We start from the raw sequence: 19,600 nt of genomic DNA, 5'->3' as shown, positions 1-19,600 counted from the left end.
CTGGGAGGACTGAGTGAATTGATACTCTGAGAGTATGCATGTGGCTTTATCACTAAGTTGCATTGCATTCGACATGCACACTTGACATACAGGCATAAAGATGCATTTTCCTCATGCTGTATGGTATTGCGTCATTCATGACTTCACATACCCATTTAACATATAAGCATATGACGATAAAGAATCCAGGGTATTTATGACACACCGGGGAAAAGTGCAAGCTCGTCGAAGGTTGCAAAAACATTATATGTGGCATCTATGACGGCGTTCATAAGTTTAGTGTGGTATGTTAAAATTGCATTACCATTTAGAATGTCCCGAATGGAATTTACTTGCTAATTCTGCTATCAGTTTTAAAGTTCAAATATTTATGTATCTTTTAAAGTGGAATTGAGTTGTAGACCAAGAACGATGTCTTTGAGAAAATAAATTAAACCAACGCTCGTAGTGCATGTATTACAATTTTCAGTAAATTGAAGAACATATTATTTGGTCCAACGGATTGAACCAATTCAAATTGTGCATGCACTATGGATCTTATTCTTTGAGCTTTTTCAGGGCGCTCTTCAAAGATGGAAAGGGATACACATATTTAACCAAGCGAAAATTGCACAGGCTGTGTTGACATTTCACCATTTCAAGCTAGTAACATATCAAATTCTTCATCGTTTCTATGATCTATGGCAACTAAATATAGATATTTCTTTTTCGCTGCAACTATTCCATGTGTTTCAGTCATATCCAAATCTTTTGGATTAGTCCCATAAGGTAGTTCCCATCCAAAGTGGAGGAGTAACTGAGCCAGAGGAAGTCCAACATTAGCTAAACCAAATAGCATTCCTGGACACATCCTTCTTCCTGCACCAAATGGAACAAACTCAAAGTGATTTCCCGTAAAGTCAATAGAAGAGTTCTCAAATCTCTCTGGTATAAAATTTTCAGGATCGTGCCAACTTTCGGGATCTCTCGCAAGTGCCCATGCATTGACTAATACTCTTGTCTTAAGAGGTATAGTGTATCCATCAATATTTGTTTGCTCCCTACATTCCCTAGGCCCTATAAAAGGAACTGGAAAATGTAGCCTTAGTGTTTCTTTAATCACTAATTTTAGGTATGTCAACTTTTCAAAATCTTCTTCATCAACATTTTTCTTTCCCTTAAAAACTTGTCTCACTTCACTTTGAGCCTTGGCCATAACATGTGGGTTCTTCATCAACTCTACCAATGCCCAAATAATTACTGTAAAAGAAGTTTCAGTTCCAGCAAGAAAGATGTCCTACGTCAACAAACAAATAAATGAAGTCAACATATAGATTCTTACGTAAGGTAACATATCAATGAAAATCATGTGTACTAAAATGCTTAAGGAAAAACCATAAAAGGGGTGTGGGGCTACAAACTCCCAACTTCGAGAATTAATATATATAAATGCACTAGGACATTCGACTTACTACATACAAAAAACAAAATACCGGAAGGCGGGTGAGAAAAGATTATATATAAGATGAGAGCAAACTTACAAGAATCACTGCTTTTATGTGATCGTTTGTGATTGTAAATTGAAGTTCGGCATTCTCCTTAATCCTTAGGAAAACATCAACCAAATCTTCATCTCCAAACTCACCATTTCCCTTGTTCCCAGCGCCTCTGTTTTCAATATGCTTATTGAGAATGTCCTCCATCACTCCATCAACCTTTTGATGCGCATTCACCAATTTAGATTTCGAACCACTCATTTTGTGAAGAATCTTGCAAGAAGGGAACAAATCAGCAACATCAAATCCTCCAATTAACGAGAGTATTTCCTTTACTATATTTGTAAGCTCCTCTCTGTCTTTGCATATTTTCCCAAAGGCCGACCTACAAGTGACAGTTCGTAAACCCAAAAATTTTCTCTGTTATGTTTACCGTAGAACCTATCGTGGAAGAAATTGATGAAACTAGACTTAAAAGCTCATCTTGTCGAATTGCACTAAAGGACTTGACCATCTTCGCACTGAGAAGTTCTAGGATACAAATTTTACGCATTTGTCTCCAGTAGTCACCATATTGCCCAAATATGATGTCTTTTTGATTGTAAAATATGGTGTTTAGGGATGTAAGTTGTGGCCTATCAGCAAAGGCGAGATCGTGAGTTTTTAGAATTTCTTTCGCAATAGCAGGCGATGATATGACCACCACAGGAATTTCCCCGAGTTGCAAGTAAATAAGAGGCCCATACTTTTGTGCTAAAGTTCTAAGTCTGCGATGGGGAAGTCCTCCGATTAAGTGATGCAGGCTTCCAATAAAGGGAAGTCTCCACGGACCTGGAGGCCACTTAGTTTGTCTTTCGTTTCTCCATTGTCTGCGGACTAGAATAAAGAGGGAGGAGAAGAAGAGAAGCAATGAAAGTAAGTTATAGTAATTAAGAGAGGAGTAAATCTCCATTCTAGCAGCAAAGAAAGGAAAGGAAGCTGAAGACGGATATTGCTTCAATTAATTTTAGCTGCTTTTATAATGGGACCAATACCCTATTGGCCTAATTAAACATGTCATAACCTTTTGTACCATATCCTTGAATTCTCTCTCTTTTTTTTTTTTTTTTGGTAAACTTATCCTTGAATTCTAGTTACATGTAATACTTCCATGAATAGTTCCCTCGAAATCATCTTTATACAATTTAATAATATTTACAGCTCCTTCGCATATTATATTTGTGATTACCTATTGTAATAAAACTCTCTCCATTCCAGTTTATATGGCCATGTTCGAATTTCGAGAGTCAAATGAGTTAATTTTAATCGTAAATTCGGACATTAAACCTTTATATTTTTTTGAAATAAAATTTATATATTTAAATAAACTATGTAAAAAATACTATTCCCTATGTTTCAATTTGTTACGAGGGTCAATTTGATTATTTTTTAGTGTGAATTCGAACATAGATTCTTTAAATTTTTTGAAGTAAAATTTACATATTTAGAGACTACATAAATAATACTATAAGTCACAATAGTGATATTTTTTAAAAAATAATCACAATAGTTAACAATTCAATATATTCAAAAACTATTTGCAAAAAATATGATAACAAGAACCTTCTTTGACTTTCCAAACAATTAATTCTTTTATATATGGTAAATACAATGTATAAGTTAATTATACCATGTAATTTTTTTCTTTATAACACAAATTTCACTATACGTATTCAAAAAAAAAAAAAAAATAGACAGAAAAATTAATATTTTGAGTATTAATAAAAACATATAGCCAGATAGTGAGAGTCTAACTAAAACTCAAACTAAACCTAGTATTTATTTACACGCCTCGGTGTGTAATAAAAAACATGTTGCCTGAGATTTCAAATTTTGAGTCTTAATAAAAACAAGCGGCTATGAGGGTAGGGATATGGGTATGTCCATACCCAACTTTACTTTTGAGCAGGTTCAATTTTATGTCCCCTTCTTAATGCATCTACCTTTTAGATTTTAACGAGGTAGGGATCTGAGCCAAACCCCCTGCCACTTCAAAATAGACTATTATTTAAAAAATACGTGGCTTGATAGTAATAGAGTCTAACTAAAATTCAAACTAAGGCTACTGTTTATAATAAACGTCTTAGTGTACTAAAAAGCATATTGAAAGATATAGACAACAACTTTCGAGTCGCAATAACAATTTGATACGAAGCATTAGTAAAATACCGTCGTCAATTTGAAAAACAAAAGCGCTCCTTAGCGCCCGGGGACGGGAGTGGGGGATGGCCCTACGTACAGGAAACAACAACTTTCGAGTCATAGTAAAATGTGTGGCCTAAAAATTTGACTAAATCGAAACTCTAAACTACGTATTATAGATAATACAGTATTATTATTGTAATAAAAACGTATTCAACAAAAAAAACATATTGAAAGAAACTTCAGTTTTTGAATCTTAACACGGAAAAGGGTCGGACATACTCGTCTACTATTGGATACTGTTCAATGCTATCATCCATTATATTTTTTGGCTATTTATACCCCTGCCATCCATCAAAGTTCTAAATTTACCCCTACTATCCAACCCACCACTTAAAAATAACCCATATCCGTCATGGGTCTGGCGGGTAAGCATAATTTTAAAGTAGGGGATTGGGTCTTTTATTCCGAGTGTGCCACATGTCATGTGCGTTAAAGTAGGGGCAAGTGTAGAACTTCAAAGATCTAAACCATACATGCGCACTATATGTAGGTCGCTGTAGTAGATGCAAATTACACTAGTTTAACCGCAAAAGAACCAGAAACCCATTTGACCGATCTCGAGAGAGAGAATAATATGAGTCAAGCAACAGTTGCTTCTCCCACTTTTAATCACTTGACAAATTTTCAATTGACCAATATTAAGTCGGGATACCATGTAGCAATGGCTTGTCCGGCCAGCAGCTCGCGTTATAGAGCAAATGATCGATCGTCGACCGTTTGGGGATACAGTTCCCTCTTCTACAAGATTTCTGAACTCGCATTAATACAACAAACATATAATTCGTTTGCACCTTTAAGCCCAAGGAAAACAGGGAGAGAGCGAGGGGGAACAATAATGAGCAGTCAACCAACGGCTCCTTCAGCTTCCAGCAGTAGCTCCCGTCATTTGGCAAACTTTCAATCAACCCTTTGGGGGGACCATTTCCTCTCTTACTCTTCTCAACTTACTGTATGACATATGTCTTTCAACAAGTAGAAAGGTGTTATGAAACAATAAAATAAGAAGAAGAGTATTGCAGAGAAAAGTAGAGAGAGAATTCTTATTGATTTGGGATGAATTACAATAGAATAGAACCCTCTATTTATAGGGAGAGGGTGACTTAGCCACCAAGCAATGAACCCTAGAATCTTTCTAAATATAGACATTCACCATAAATACAATTCTATTTATAACTCTCCCCCTTGAATGTCTATTCAACAGATAATGTGCCTCGTTAAAACCTTAACTAAAATAAAACCCAGTGGGAAAAAAATTTTAGAGAAGGAAAAAGAGTACACATATCTAACAATACGCCTTTTGGTTGCCTCGTTAAAAACCTTGCAAGGAAAATCCAGTGGGACAAAACCTTGTGAGGGAAAAAGAGTACAACGCGTATTAACTCCCCCTGATGAGAGCATCAATTCACATCCTTGAGCATTTGCATTCCAATCTTGTGCATCATCTTCAAAAGATCTTTGGTAGATATTTGATAAACAAATCAGCCATATTAACTTGAATGAATATATTGCACCTTGAAATCATCATTCTTGATAGAGATGAATTGTCTTCATATGATCTTGTTGGAATCGTCAGTTCAATATCTTCACATAGTGGTGAAAACTCTTGCTATCATATTATCTGCCTATAGTTATAGCAAGATACATTTGTGCACAAATTGCACCGAGGAAGTAGTACTTCAAGATCAAGAATTCTATATGCTTTAAGCAATTTAAATCCTTCAAGGATTTTTAAGTCATATAAGCCATATAATAGACTTTAGATGCATATCAAGCTTTCATGTCATGCTAGACATATAAGATATCGAAAAACTGATTGCATATACCAATGACTTTATACTTTCAAGTGTTTGAACTACATGTTCAAAATTACATGTCTTTCATATGAAACCAATTCTATTTGAATTGTGTCTCTTCTATTTGGCCAATATTTTTGTGTCTATATTCGACATACTTAAGATCCTCATCTATACTTAGCGCTAACATAGATGTCGTCGACAAACATTTTATATCAGTTTCAATATATTTTCATAATGACATAACATAGAGATCTCTTCATTCATATATTCAGGTACCTGAATCTCTCATGAGATTTAATGAAGTATTATGTCATGTAATCTTCTAGATCACTTGCCTCCTTTATTATGATCATTTTGATCATTTGCTCATCTTCTTTATCAAGAAGTTTATTTGAAACCGATTGTCTATACGCTTTAAGCGTACCATAGACTTTGTCCTTCTAGGACTTAATAGGAGCATTTGCAATGAGAATATAGTTACTTTCTTTGGGTCAGCAAATGCATCTGGCATGCTTATATTGCACATGAATTATCCTTTATGAACTTCAAGTTCATATTATCTTATTCGAGGATCGAGATGTACAAATAATAATTCATTCCACATAACTTTTTCTCAACTGTTTATCATGTCTCCCCCTCATGTTAGAAAAACTAACTTGGTACCTCAACTTTGAGAATCCACCTTTGTGCGTTATGGTGTTAATCAAAATGTACACCGCACATCAATAATAATAAGATGGAATTATTTGGTTCCTGACCCTGAACCACTTGTGAGGGGAGAAAATAATATACTTTCGTATATAACCTATATCAAACTGATATAGATAACTTTGTTCTCATAAGCAATAGTTTAGCTATTAAGTGGAGGCACTCAATAAATCATTTTGCTAAACCAACTGTGATGTAAGCCAACTTATCAAGATGAACTTCTTGAATAGAAAATCTGGAAATTATGCTCGAAATCAAATTATCGAGCAAGTTACCTCGCAAACACCATGTTGCGGGTTATTATTAATCGCACATGTAACAATCTCATAGATGCATCTTATGTGATATACATGGTAGGTGAATGGGCCCATATTCACCTTTGAGATTTCCAGCATTCATGGGATTCAATCCCAATTTTAGTTGGTATATTAACTAATGAGAACAGGCAACATAATAGAATTCGTAAAGAACTTTCTAGTTCTTTAATATTTACCCATGTGAATTCTCTTTTATTTTTGCACATCATACTTAAATTGATATGGGTAAACCAATTATGCCAACTGAATAAATTATCAATATTGATAAACTTCAGATTTACACCATGACGTGTGCAATTATCAATAAACTCCAAGTTTATTATGATATGGGTTTTTATATCAATAAACTTCCTTTTATTGTGGCATTCTTTTGTTTGTGTAGTACAAACTGGAGAATAAAGCGGGTAGCTTTTCACATACATATTACCCCGCTACAAGTTGTAGTAATAAAAGATATTAAATCTTTCCTTTATTTATAGTCTCAATATAATCAATCGCGTTCGCGTATACTTTGAAAACTGAATAAGTTTCTTTGAGACTTACTACAACACAATACCTTATTTGTAATTAATTGTGTTTCTCCAAAATAGTATAATTGGCTCTTGCAGAGTTCTCAATTAATTTTGTAGTACCACATATTCATCAACACCCATATGGTGAATATCTCTGTTAAAGAGAAAGTTATACCATTATGGTTATGGTCAAAATTATATGCAAGATCTGTTTCTTGCATTACCGTTAATCACAATGCCAAAATATTTTGGCGTACAATAGGTACGTGACCAATGACCATTCATGCCATAATAATGACATTATTTTCTTATATCATCTCAACCTTCTTTTAGAGGTGAGTGTGGTATATTCACTACCACTAGCACGTTCATATTCTTTGAAGAATGAATATGTATTCATAAATCAGATGTTGTCACATTCACATCATGAATGGACCATAATCATCTATATGTGCTTTATAAAATCTCATGTCAAATCGATGACAAATATTACTTTCATAGAGTGAAGGATTATCTTGAGAATCCTTATTATTCTCATTATCACAATGATGACGATCATAATTTCGTCTATTGCCACGTCCACATCCATTGATACATTCATAGTAATAATTTTGTCTTCTTTCAGACTTATCACATACTGCTATCACATTCTCTTAAGGGAATGAGAATGGAGCAAATTCAATGGGACGGGTTTTCAATTCTTTGCCCACAATCATACGTGAATTTGATCATGACGGGCATAGAAATTTTACCACTTCAGGTGGTTATAATTTCTTATAAACTCCTTTAGAGTTATAATCAAACTTTGTTGTCTTTGCTTGTATATAAAATTAAATTATAGAATTTTATGAATTTAAAAGAGAAAAATAAAGTAAAATACTTACCTTAAATCCAGAATTTAATCATGAAGGAAGTTCATGGAATAATTGGCAATCATTATACTCAATCCCAAAGCTTATACTCAATTGGTTAGAGTCTCGTGCTGATAACGTGTTATGAAACAATAAAATAAGAAGAAGAGTATTGCAGAGAAAAGTAGAGAGAGAGAATTCTTATTGATTTGGGATGAATTACAATAGAATAGAACCCTCTATTTATAGGGAGATTGTGACTTTGCTACCAAGCAATGAACCCTAGAATCTTTCTAAATATAGACATTCACCATAAATACAATTCTATTTATAACAAAAGAATATTATTATACTTGGGTATTTTTGTTTCAAAAATAATAATGCTCAATTTTTGAATGCAGGAAATTACAACCCAAGAAAAATTTAAAGTTGAAGAGTTAAAAGAAAAGGTGAGGAAAATGCTGGTGGCAACTCCTGAAAATAGTACGGAAAAACTTGTCTTGATAGATACAATCCATTTCAATAATGAGATTAAAACATCCATTCAGAATATCTTTGATGCGTCCCAACGGGTCGGTGAAAATGATGGCAATAGTCTATACGTTGTTGCTCTTCGTTTTTGACTACAGAGACAACAAGGGCATTACATGTCTTCGGGTAACTACTACTTTCGACCTCTACAACAATTCATTTTGGTGTTCTTTATATTTCCTTGTCTCCCCTCTTCTAAAAGAAATGGGGTTTGGCATGATGAAAAATTGTATATGAGAGATGTGATGTGACGACCCGACCCGTCGTCTCATGTGTTACCGCCCCGTTTTCCCCATTTATTGCTTCTTCATGTTTCATTATCGGCATTTGGTGAGTTAGAGTCGAATTGGTTTGGTTTTGCTAGAAAATGAGACATTTAGTCTCTTTAAGGAAGGCTTATGTTGAAAAAGTCAACCGGATATTGACTATTGAGTTAGAGGGCTCAGATGTGAATTCCGGTGATTCGGTTAGATTTGGGGGATGATTTGTGACTTAGGAGTGCAATCGGAATTGATTTTGGATGTCCGGTGTAGAATTAGGCTTGAATTGGCGAAGTTAGTATTTTGGCGAATTCCGGTTGGTAGATGAAATTTTGATCCGCAGGTCGGAATGGGATTCCGGGAGTTGCAGTAGTTCCGTTAGGTGATTTTGGATGTGTGTGCAAAATTTCAGGTCATTCGGAGGTGTTTTGGTCGGGTTTTTGATCAAATGCGTATTTCGGAAGTTTTGAAGAAACTTACGCTTGAATCCGATGTGATTTAATGGTTTTAGCATTGTTTGATGTGTTTTGAAGATTGGAACAAGTTTGAATAATGTTTTAGGATGTGTTGGCGCTTTTGGTTTAGGTCCTGGGGGCTCGGGGTGATTTCGGGTGGTCAATCGGATCAATTTTGGACTTTAAAAGTAGCAGATTTTCAGCTGTTGGTGTTGCAGAGATTTGCCCTTCGCGTTCGCGTGGGTGATGTCGCGAACGCGTAGAGGAAATATGAGGGCTTGGGAATTTGGTCTTCGCGTTCGCGTGGAAGAGGGCCGTGTTCGCGAAGTTCTGGAAGGCAAAGCATCGCGTTCGCGTTGGTGGTAACGCGTTCGCGTTGAAGGGAATCAAGGCCTTGTGAAATTGTTCAATGCGTTTGCGTCATAGGGCACGCGTTCGTGTAGTTAAAGTTTCTGAAGCATCGTGTTTGCGGCTTGGGCACCGCGTTCGCGTAGGGTTAATTCCTGGTCAATATTTTCTGGTCATCACGAACGCGGGGGTGTTGACCGCGTTCGCGTAAGGTAAATTGCACCTGGACAGAAGGGTTTTTAAATCATATCATCCGCGAAACTTGGTCCATTTTCCTCCATTGTAGAGTATTTTGAGAGCTCTTTAGGACAAATTGAAGAGGGATTCAAGGGGGATAGATTGGAGGTAAGTTCCTTGGCCTAAATACACGAGATTATGATAAATTTAACATGAAAATTGGTTGAAATTCATCAAAAGGGGAGTAAAGCTAGGGCTTGAGAATTGATAATTTAAAAATGGAATTTGAAGGGTCAAATGGACTCCAATTTTGGTAAATTTGATATGTATAGACTCGTGGCGAGACGAGGAATCCGGTGATGTAAATTTTGTAATTTTTCGAGAAGTGGGCCCGAGGCTCGGGGTTTGCCAACTTCGTGATTTTTGATAATTTTCGAGTCTTTTCGATTGGGTTATGTTCCCTTAGCCTATTGTCACGTATTCCTTGTGGTTTTGATCAGATTCGACGCGCGAGGAGGTCGATTCGAGGGGAAAAGGCTTAGCAAGCTAGACTTTTGGCCGGCTAGAGCTGAGTAATGATTTTAAATGATGTCCTGAGGGTTTGAGATCTCGGATTTGCACAACTTGGTGCTATGTTGAGATGAGACACGCATTCAATGACGAGCGCGGTGTTATTTACTATTGGGGATTGTGACTTGGTCCGTCCCGGTTGTTGATTTTACCGCGTATCTCACTATGACTTGTTGTTTTTCCCTATGACTTGGGCTTATTGCTATACTTGGGCTTATTGCCGACTGTTTGAGCTCCTTGTGAGCTATCATCACTGTTTTCCTCACTATTTGAAATATTATTTGAACTCAGTCTATTTGAATTACACTGTTTCATGAACTCAGCTATATTTTTACTCAACCTTGAGTTTTCAACTGATATTTGAACTATTATTTGAGCTGAGCGTTGTTGTGTTTACTGATGCCCGAGGGGCTATGACTATTTTTTGGACTGATTGAGGCTGAGGGCCATATGTGAGGATATGTGAGGAGGCTTTCAGGCCTCGACTGTATTGTGAGAAGTCTTTCAGGCCTCATATTGATATGTTCAGGTTTTCACGCCTTATTATGATAGCGCTTGGGCTGTAGGAGCCCCTCCGGAGTCTGGACACCCACAGTGAGCGTGGGTACCCGTGTGATTTGAGAGTGAGCCCGAGGGGCTGATGTTGTACTGCGTGATTGATACTGAGCCCGCGGGGCTGATACTGTACTGAGAGTTTGATATTTCGCCGAGGGGTAGGTTTCTGAGCATTTCCACTGGTTGAGAATATTTGTTTAAACTGTTTTAAAAGAGAAATTCTTGCTATTTTACTGGTTTTACTGCCTAACTAATTTTACTGCTTGAGATAGCATTATTTGTGCCTTTATGGGATTTTATGTTCTCAGTCATTATTTATTTTTATTACTCACTGGGTCGGAGTACTCACATTACTCCCTGCACCGTGTGTGCAGATACAGGCATAGCTGAGTTCGTTCCTGAGCGCTGATTTCCTTCCAGACCAGGCGGACCCGGAGTGACGAGGTAGCTCTCGGCGTTCACAGCCCCGTTCTCTCCCTTATCTTCTGCATTTACATTATCTTCAGACTTGTTCCTAGTTCCAGACTTGTAGTATTTAGTGAACTCTGTAGTAGCTCGTGACTTGTGACACCCCGATTGCGGGCTGAGTTGGGATGGTTCTCTGTTTTACTTCATTTTATTCTGCACTTATGAGTACATTATCTATGTTTTAGACTTATTCATGCTAATTAACTGTTAAAATGAGGTGCTATTGTTCTGTTGGCTGGCCTTGTCTTCACGAGAGGCGTCATCACGGCCGGATAGGGAATTGGGCCGTGACATGCAAGGTGCAGAAACCTGGGTTGGTGAAAAGCCTGAGAAATCATCAGAGAGAAAACAAAAAAGATCACTAACATATATATTAAAGGCATTAAGTTTCCCAAATCGACACTTGCAGTCCTATATCTTTATGCACAAACAATTTTTTCCAGAACATTATTTGTAAATATTTATATACATGCGTTAATGCGGTGCAATAAGGACTACATGCATCATTTACCCATCCGGATGGTACCTATACAACTCCAGTAGGATTATCATGGAACTTCTAGAGATTATTTTTTCGATCATATAGGTTGAATTAATTGGTTTTGTACGGATTCTAATTAGCTTATTCTCTAAAACAGATGTGTTCAAGCAATTCATTAACCATGATGGAAAATTTAAGGAAACTCTGACTAATGATGTCCAAGGATTATTAAGTTTGTATGAAGCATCGCATTTCAGAGTGCACAGGGAGGAGATTTTAGAAGAAGCTCTTACTTTTACCACTATTCATCTCGAGTCTATGGTCACTGTTGAAGAGAAGAGGGTTGAAAGGAACTACAACTAACTAGAAGGGAGTGTTTTGTAAATAAGAGAAAATATGGGAGTTGTAGTTATAATAGTGGTACAAATAGAACCAAGATATAGCACTTGTATTTTAGNTTGTCTTCACGAGAGGCGCCATCACGACCGGGTTGGGAATTGGGTCGTGACAAGTTGGTATCAGAGCCTAGGTTACTAGGTCTCACGAGTCATGAGCAGGTTTAGTAGAGTCTCGCGGATCGGTACGGAGACGTCTGTATTTATCCTCGAGAGGCTGCAGAACCCTTAGGAAAACTTCATATTCTTGAAATTCTTGTCGTGCGACTTTGTTGATCCGAGAACTAAACTTCTGCGTTCTACTCTCTCGCAAATGGCGAGGACCCGCGCTACAGGACGAGACGGACGACCACCAGTACCACCTACTGAGGGCACTAGAGGCCGTGGACGCGGTCGTGGTCGTGGTAGAGGCAGAGCCGCGAGGGCAGCACCTGTTGCTCCACCAGTTGCCCCGGCTCAGGATCAGGCTCCAGCTGCAGACATTCCAGCAGCACCTGTTCAGGCACCGGCGGTGCCCATTGTCCGGTTCTCCAGGAGACCTTGGCTCAGATACTATCAGTTTGCACTGGCCTAGCCCAGGTAGTTTCAGCCACTACTACAACGGCTACTTCTCAGGCCGGGGGAGGCAGTCAGACCCCCGCTGCTCGCACACCTGAGCAGGTTGTACAGGGATTGCAGACACCGGGAGCAGCCCCCGCTCAGCCGGTTGCACCAGTTCAGGACTTTGTAGTTCCAGCTATGCAAGACGACGAGCAGCGTCGACTTGAGAGGTTCAGTAGGCTCCAACCTCCAGGTGCAGTGCTGTTCATGGCAGGATCTCCATTATATTTTTGAGAAGTGGGTACCACAGTCTCAGAGAGAGGAGCTGCATAGGCAGTTCGAGTGGCTTCGACAGGGAGACATGACTGTGACCCAGTATGAGGCTAGATTTTCTGAGTTGGCTCGTCATGCCTCCTGGATAGTTCCGACTGACAGAGAGAGGATCAAGAGGTTTGTGGATGGACTTAACTATCACCTTTGTGTTCTGATGACTCGAGAGAGAGTTCTGGGTATTTCCTTTGAGGATGCAGTTGATATTGCTCGTGATATTGAGACGGCTCGCCGTTAGGACAGAGAAGAGAGGGAGGACAAGAGGCCTCGAGGTTCAGGCAGTTTCAGTGGTGCCCTGTCTAGGGGTCGGTTCCAGCAGAGCAGAGGTTGTTCCTTCAGGCCTCCTTAGTCGACCCGTTCCGAGTATCGCGGGTCATCTTCAGGTCGGGGCCATCAGGGTTATCAGCAGAGCCAGCCAGCTCTTAGTGCTCTTCCAGCTCAGGGTTCATCTCGAGCTCCATCTGTTCAGGGTTCCTCCAGGCCGAGTGCGGCAGCTAGCCACTCCGGCGCACGGGGTTCCCTTCAGTCCCATTCTCCGGCACCCGGGAGTTGTTACGAGTGCGGAGAGTTTGGGCATATGTGGAGGCAGTGTCCTCGGCTTCGTGGTAGGTAGTCTCAGCAGAGGGATCAGCCCTCATCTTCTGCTCCTGTTTCATCAGTACCCGCCTAGTCAGCTAGGGGTGGAGGCCAGGTAGCCAGGGGCCGCCCCAGAGGTGGAGACCGATCAGGTGGCGGCCAGGCTCGATTCTATGCTCTTCCAGATAGGAGGGACGCCATTGCATCAGATGCTATTATCACATGTATTATCTCAGTCTGCCACAGGGATGCCTCTGTCTTATTTGATCCCGGATCTACCTATTCCTATGTATCTTCATATTTTGCTCATCACCTGGGTACGACCCGAGGGTATCTTGCTTTACCTGTTCACGTATCTACCCCGATGGATGATACTATTATTGTAGACCATGTGTATCGGTGTTGTCTGGTGACTATTGGGGGTCTTGAGACCCGAGTTGATTTGTTGCTGTTGAGCATGGTAGATTTTGATGTTATTTTGGGCATGGACTGGCTATCTCCGTGCCATGCTATTCTGGACTATCATGCTATGACAGTTACTTTGGCTATACCGGGTATTCCAAGGATTGAGTGGCGTGGTATGACTGACTATGTTCCTAGTAGGGTGATCTCTTTCCTAAAGGCCCGGCGGATGGTTGGGAAAGGTTGTCTATCATATTTGGCTTTCGTGAGAGATGTTAGAGCTGAGACTCCTAGTCTTGATTCTGTTCCCATTGTGAGGGATTTCCCTGATGTGTTTCCTGCAGACCTGCCGGGCATGCCATCGGACAGGGACATCGATTTTGGTATTGACCTGGTGCCGGGCACTCAGCCCATTTCCATTCCTCCGTATCGTATGGCACCAGCGGAGTTGAAAGAATTAAAGGATCAACTTCAGGAACTTCTAGATAAGGGGTTTATTCGTCCTAGTGTGTCACCGTGGGGTGCACCGGTCCTATTTGTGAAGAAGAAGGATGGCACAATGAGAATGTGCATTGACTATAGGCAACTGAACAAAGTGACTGTGAAGAACAAGTATCCACTACCGCGCATTGATGATTTGTTTGACCAGCTCTAGGGGGCAAGGGTATTCTCTAAGATTGATCTTCGTTCAGGCTATCACCAGCTGAAGATCAGGGATTCGGATACTATGAAGACTGCCTTCAGGACTAGATATGGGCATTATGAGTTTCTGGTTATGTCTTTTGGGCTGACTAATGCCCCAGTCGCGTTCATGCATTTGATGAACAACGTATTTCGGCCGTATCTGGATTCATTTGTTATCGCTTTTATTGATGATATCCTGGTGTACTCGCGTAACCAGGAGAAGCACGCACAACATTTGAGAGTGGTATTACAGAGATTGAGGGAGGAGAAGCTCTATGCAAAGTTCTCCAAGTGTGAGTTTTGGCTTGGTTCTGTGGCTTTCCTGGGGCATGTAGTATCCAGTGATGGTATTCAGGTTGATCTAAAGAAGATAGAGGCGGTGTAGAGTTGGCCTAGACCGTCCTCAGCCACAGAGATTCGGAGTTTCCTCGGTTTGGCGGGTTATTATCGCCGGTTCGTCCAGTGTTTCTCGTCTATTGCCTCGCCCTTGACCAAGTTGACTCAGAAGGGTGCACCGTTTGTATGGTCGGACGAGTGCGAGGAGAGCTTTCAGAAGCTCAAGACAGCTTTGACCACAGCTCCAGTGTTGGTTTTGCCATCAACTTCAGGTTCTTACACTGTTTATCGTGATGCTTCGAGAGTTGGGATCGGATGTGTGTTGATGCAGGAGGGTAGAGTTATTTCATATGCTTCTCGTCAGTTGAAGCCCCATGAGAAGAACTACCTTGTACATGATTTGGAGTTGGCTGCTATAGTTCATGCTTTGAAGATTTGGAGGCACTATCTATATGGCGTATCTTGTGAGGTATTCACCGATCATCGCAGTCTTCAGCATTTGTTCAAGCAGAAGGATCTTAATTTGAGGCAGCGGAGGTGGCTTGAGTTACTCAAGGACTATGATATTACCATTCTGTATCATCCGGGGAAGGCCAATGTAGTGGCCGATGCTTTGAGCCGGAAGGCGGTTAGTATGGGTAGTTTGGCGTACATTCCAGTTGGGGAGAGGCCCTTTGCAGTCGATGTCCAGGCTTTGGCCAATCGGATGGTAAGGTTAGATATTTCGGAGCCTAGTTGGGTGTTGGCTTGTGTGGTTTCTCGGTCTTCCTTGTATGACCGCATTAGAGAGCGCCAGTATGATGATCCGCATTTGCTTGTCCTTAAGGACAGGGTCCAGCATGGTGATGCCAGAGATGTGACTATTGATGATGAGGGCGTGTTGAGGATGCAGGGCCGGATTTGCGTGCCCAATGTGGATGGGCTTCGGGAGTTGATATTAGAGGAGGCCCACAGCTCGCAGTATTCCATTCATCCGGGTGCCGCGAAGATGTATCAGGATTTGAGGCAGCAGTACTGGTGGAGGAGAATGAAGAAAGACATTGTGGGTTATGTAGCTCGGTGTCTCAATTGTCAGCAGGTAAAATATGAGCATCAGAGACCGGGTAGTGTACTTCGGCGGATGGATATTCCAGAGTGGAAGTGGGAGAGGATTACTATGGATTTTGTGAGTGGTCTCCCTCGGACCTCGATGAAGTTTGATTCGATTTGGGTGATTGTGGATCGGCTGACCATGTCCGTGCACTTCATTTCGGTGTGTACTACCTATTCTTCAGAGCGGCTGGCAGGGATTTTCATCCGGGAGATTGTTCGGTTGCATGGGGTCCCAGTTTCTATTATCTCGGATAGAGGTACTCAATTCACTTCCCAGTTTTGGAGGACTTTTCAGGGAGTTGGGTACACAGGTGGAGTTGAGCACAGCATTTCATCCTCAGACGGACGGGCAGTCCGAGCGCACTATTCAGATATTGGAGGACATGTTGCGTGCTTGTGTTATTGATTTTGGAGGTTCTTGGGCTGAGTTCTTGCCACTTGTAGAGTTTGCTTACAACAACAACTACCAATCCAGTATTCAAATGGCACCGTATGAGGCCTTATATGAGAGACGGTGTAGATCTCCCGTTGGTTGGTTTGAGCCCGACGAGGCTAGACTATTGGGGACCGAGTTGGTCCAGGATGCCTTAGAGAAGGTGAAAGTGATCCAGGAGAGACTTCGTACAGCTCAGTCGCGTCAGAAGAGTTATGCGGACCGGAAGGTTCGAGATGTATCTTATATGGTGGGCGAGAAGGTCTTGTTGAAGGTTTCGCCCATGAAGGGCGTTATGCGGTTTGGAAAGAAAGGAAAGCTGAGTCCGCGGTTCATTGGGCCTTTTGAGGTACTTAGGAGGATTAGGGAGGTGGCCTATATGCTTGCTTTGCCACCCAGCTTGTCGGGGGTTCATGCGGTATTCCATGTTTCCATGCTCCGGAAGTATGTTGGGGACCCGTCTCATGTGTTAGACTTCAGCACGGTTCGGTTGGATGATGATTTGACCTTTGATGTGGAGCCAGTGGCTATTTTGGGTCATCAGGTTCGGAAGTTGAGATCAAAGGATATAGCGTCGGTGAAGGTGCATTGGAGAGGTCGGCCCATGGAGGAGGCTACCTGGGAGACCGATCAGGAGATGCGGAGCAGATATCCTCACCTATTTGAGACTTCAGGTATGTTTCTTGACCCGCTCGAGGACGAGCGTTTGTTTAAGTTGGGGAGGATGTGACGACCCGACCCGTCGTCTCATGTGTTACCGCCCCATTTTCCCCTTTATTGCTTCTTCATGTTTCATTATCGGCATTTGGTGAGTTAGAGTCGAATTGGTTTGGTTTTGGTAGAAAATGAAACATTTGGAAAAGTCAACCGGATGTTGACTATTGAGTTAGACGGCTCGGAAGTGAATTCCGGTGATTCGGTTAGCTTCGGGGGATGATTTATGACTTAGGAGTGCGATCGGAATTGATTTTGGAGGTCCGGTGTAGAATTAGGCTTGAATTGGCGAAGTTAGTATTTTAGCGAATTCCGGTTGGTAGGTGAGATTTTGATCCGGAGGTCGGAATGGGATTCCGGGAGTTGCAGTAGTTCCTTTAGGTGATTTTGGATGTGTGTGCAAAATTTCAGGTCATTCGGAGGTGTTTTGGTCGGGTTTTTGATCAAATGCGTATTTCGGAAGTTTTGAAGAAACTTAGGCTTGAATCCGATGTGATTTAATGGTTTCAGCGTTGTTTGATGTGTTTTGAAGATTGGAACAAGTTTGAATAATGTTTTAGGATGTGTTGGCGCTTTGGTTGAGGTCCCGGGGGCCTCGGGGTGATTTCGGGTGGTCAATCGGACCAATTTTGGACTTTAAAAGTAGCAGATTTTCAGCTGTTGGTGTTGCAGAGATTTGCCCTTCGCGTTCGCGTGGGTGATGTTGCGAACGCGTAGAGGAAATGTGAGGTCTTGGGAATTTGGTCTTCGCGTTCGCGTGGAAGAGGGTCGCGTTCGCGAAGTTCTGGAAGGCAAAGCATCGCGTTCGCGTTGGTGGTAACGCGTTCCCGTAGAAGGGAATCAAGGCCTTGTGAAATTGTTCAATGCGTTCACGTCATAGGGAACGCGTTCGCGTAGTTAAAGTTTCTGAAGCATCGCGTTCGCGGATTGGGCACCACGTTCGCGTAGGGTTAATTCCTGGTCAATATTTTTTGGTCATCGCGAACGCGGGGGTGCTGACCGCGTTTGCGTAAGGTAAATTGCGCCTGAGCCCCGGGGGTGGGCCCGGGGCTCGGGTTTTGCCAACTTCGTGATTTTTGATAATTTTCGAGTCTTTTCGATTGGGTTATGTTCCCTTAGCCTATTGTGACGTATTCCTTGTGGTTTTGATCAGATTCGACGCGCGAGGAGGTCGATTCGAGGGGAAAAGGCTTAGCGAGCTAGACTTTTGGCCGGCTAGAGGTGGGTAATGATTTTAAATGATGTCCTGAGGGTTTGAGACCCCGGATTTGCACAACTTGGTGCTATGTTGAGATGAGACACGCGTTCAATGACGAGCGCGGGGTCATTTACTATTGGGGATTGTGACTTGGTCCGTCCCGGTTGTTGATTTTACCGCGTATCTCAGTATGACTTGTTGTTTTTCACTATGACTTGGGCTTATTGCTATACTTGGGCTTATTGCCGACTGTTTGAGCTCCTTATGAGCTATCATCACTGTTTTCCTCACTATTTGAAATATTATTTGAACTCAGTCCATTTGAATTACACTGTTTCATGAACTCAGCTATATTTTTACTCAACCTTGAGTTTTCAACTGATATTTGAACTATTATTTGAGCTGAGTGTTGTTGTTTTTACTAATGCCCGAGGGGCTATGACTATTTTTGGACTGACTGAAGCCGAGGGCCATATGTGAGGATATGTGAGGAGGCTTTCAAGCCTCGAGTGATATGTGAGGAGGCTTTCAGGCCTCGAGCGATATGTGAGGAGGCTTTCAGGCCTCGAGTGTATTGTGAGAAGGCTTTCAGGCCTCATCTTGATATGTTCAGGCTTTCAGGCCTTATTATGATAGCTCTTGGGCTGTACGAGCCCCTTCGGAGTCTGCACACCCACAGTGAGCGCGGGTACCCATGTGATTTGAGAGTGAGCCCGAGGGGCTGATGTTGTATTGTGTGATTGATACTGAGCCCGCGGGGCTAATACTGTACTAAGAGTTTGATATTGCGCCCGAGGGGCAGGTTTCTGAGCATTTCCACTGGTTGAGAATATTTGTTTAAACTGTTTTAAAAGAGAAATTCTTGCTATTTTACTGGTTTTACTGCCTAACTGATTTTACTGCTTGAGATAGCATTATTTGTGCCTTTATGGGATTTTATGTTCTCAGTCATTATTTATTTTTATTACTCACTGGGTCGGAGTACTCACATTACTCCCTTCACCGTGTGTGCAGATACAGGCATAGCTAAGTTCGTTCCTGAGCGCTGATTTCCTTCCAGACCAGGCGGACCCGGAGTGACGAGGTAGCTGTCGGCGTTCACAACCCCGTTCTCTCCCTTATCTTCTGTATTTACATTATCTTTAGACTTGT

At 41.3% G+C, this 19,600-nt stretch overlaps 1 pseudogene; it reads right to left on the bottom strand.

Moving 5' to 3' along the window:
* Positions 1-402: 402 nt before the first annotated feature.
* Positions 403-2,694, bottom strand: LOC109207124 (annotated as a pseudogene).
* Between the last annotated feature and the right edge of the window lie 16,906 nt (positions 2,695-19,600).

This window comes from Nicotiana attenuata, unplaced genomic scaffold (assembly GCF_001879085.1).
Source record: "Nicotiana attenuata strain UT unplaced genomic scaffold, NIATTr2, whole genome shotgun sequence".
In the NCBI taxonomy this organism is placed as follows: Eukaryota; Viridiplantae; Streptophyta; class Magnoliopsida; order Solanales; family Solanaceae; genus Nicotiana; species Nicotiana attenuata.
The sequence above is the reverse complement of the archived record's forward strand: the minus strand, read 5'-3'. Positions and strand labels throughout refer to the sequence as shown.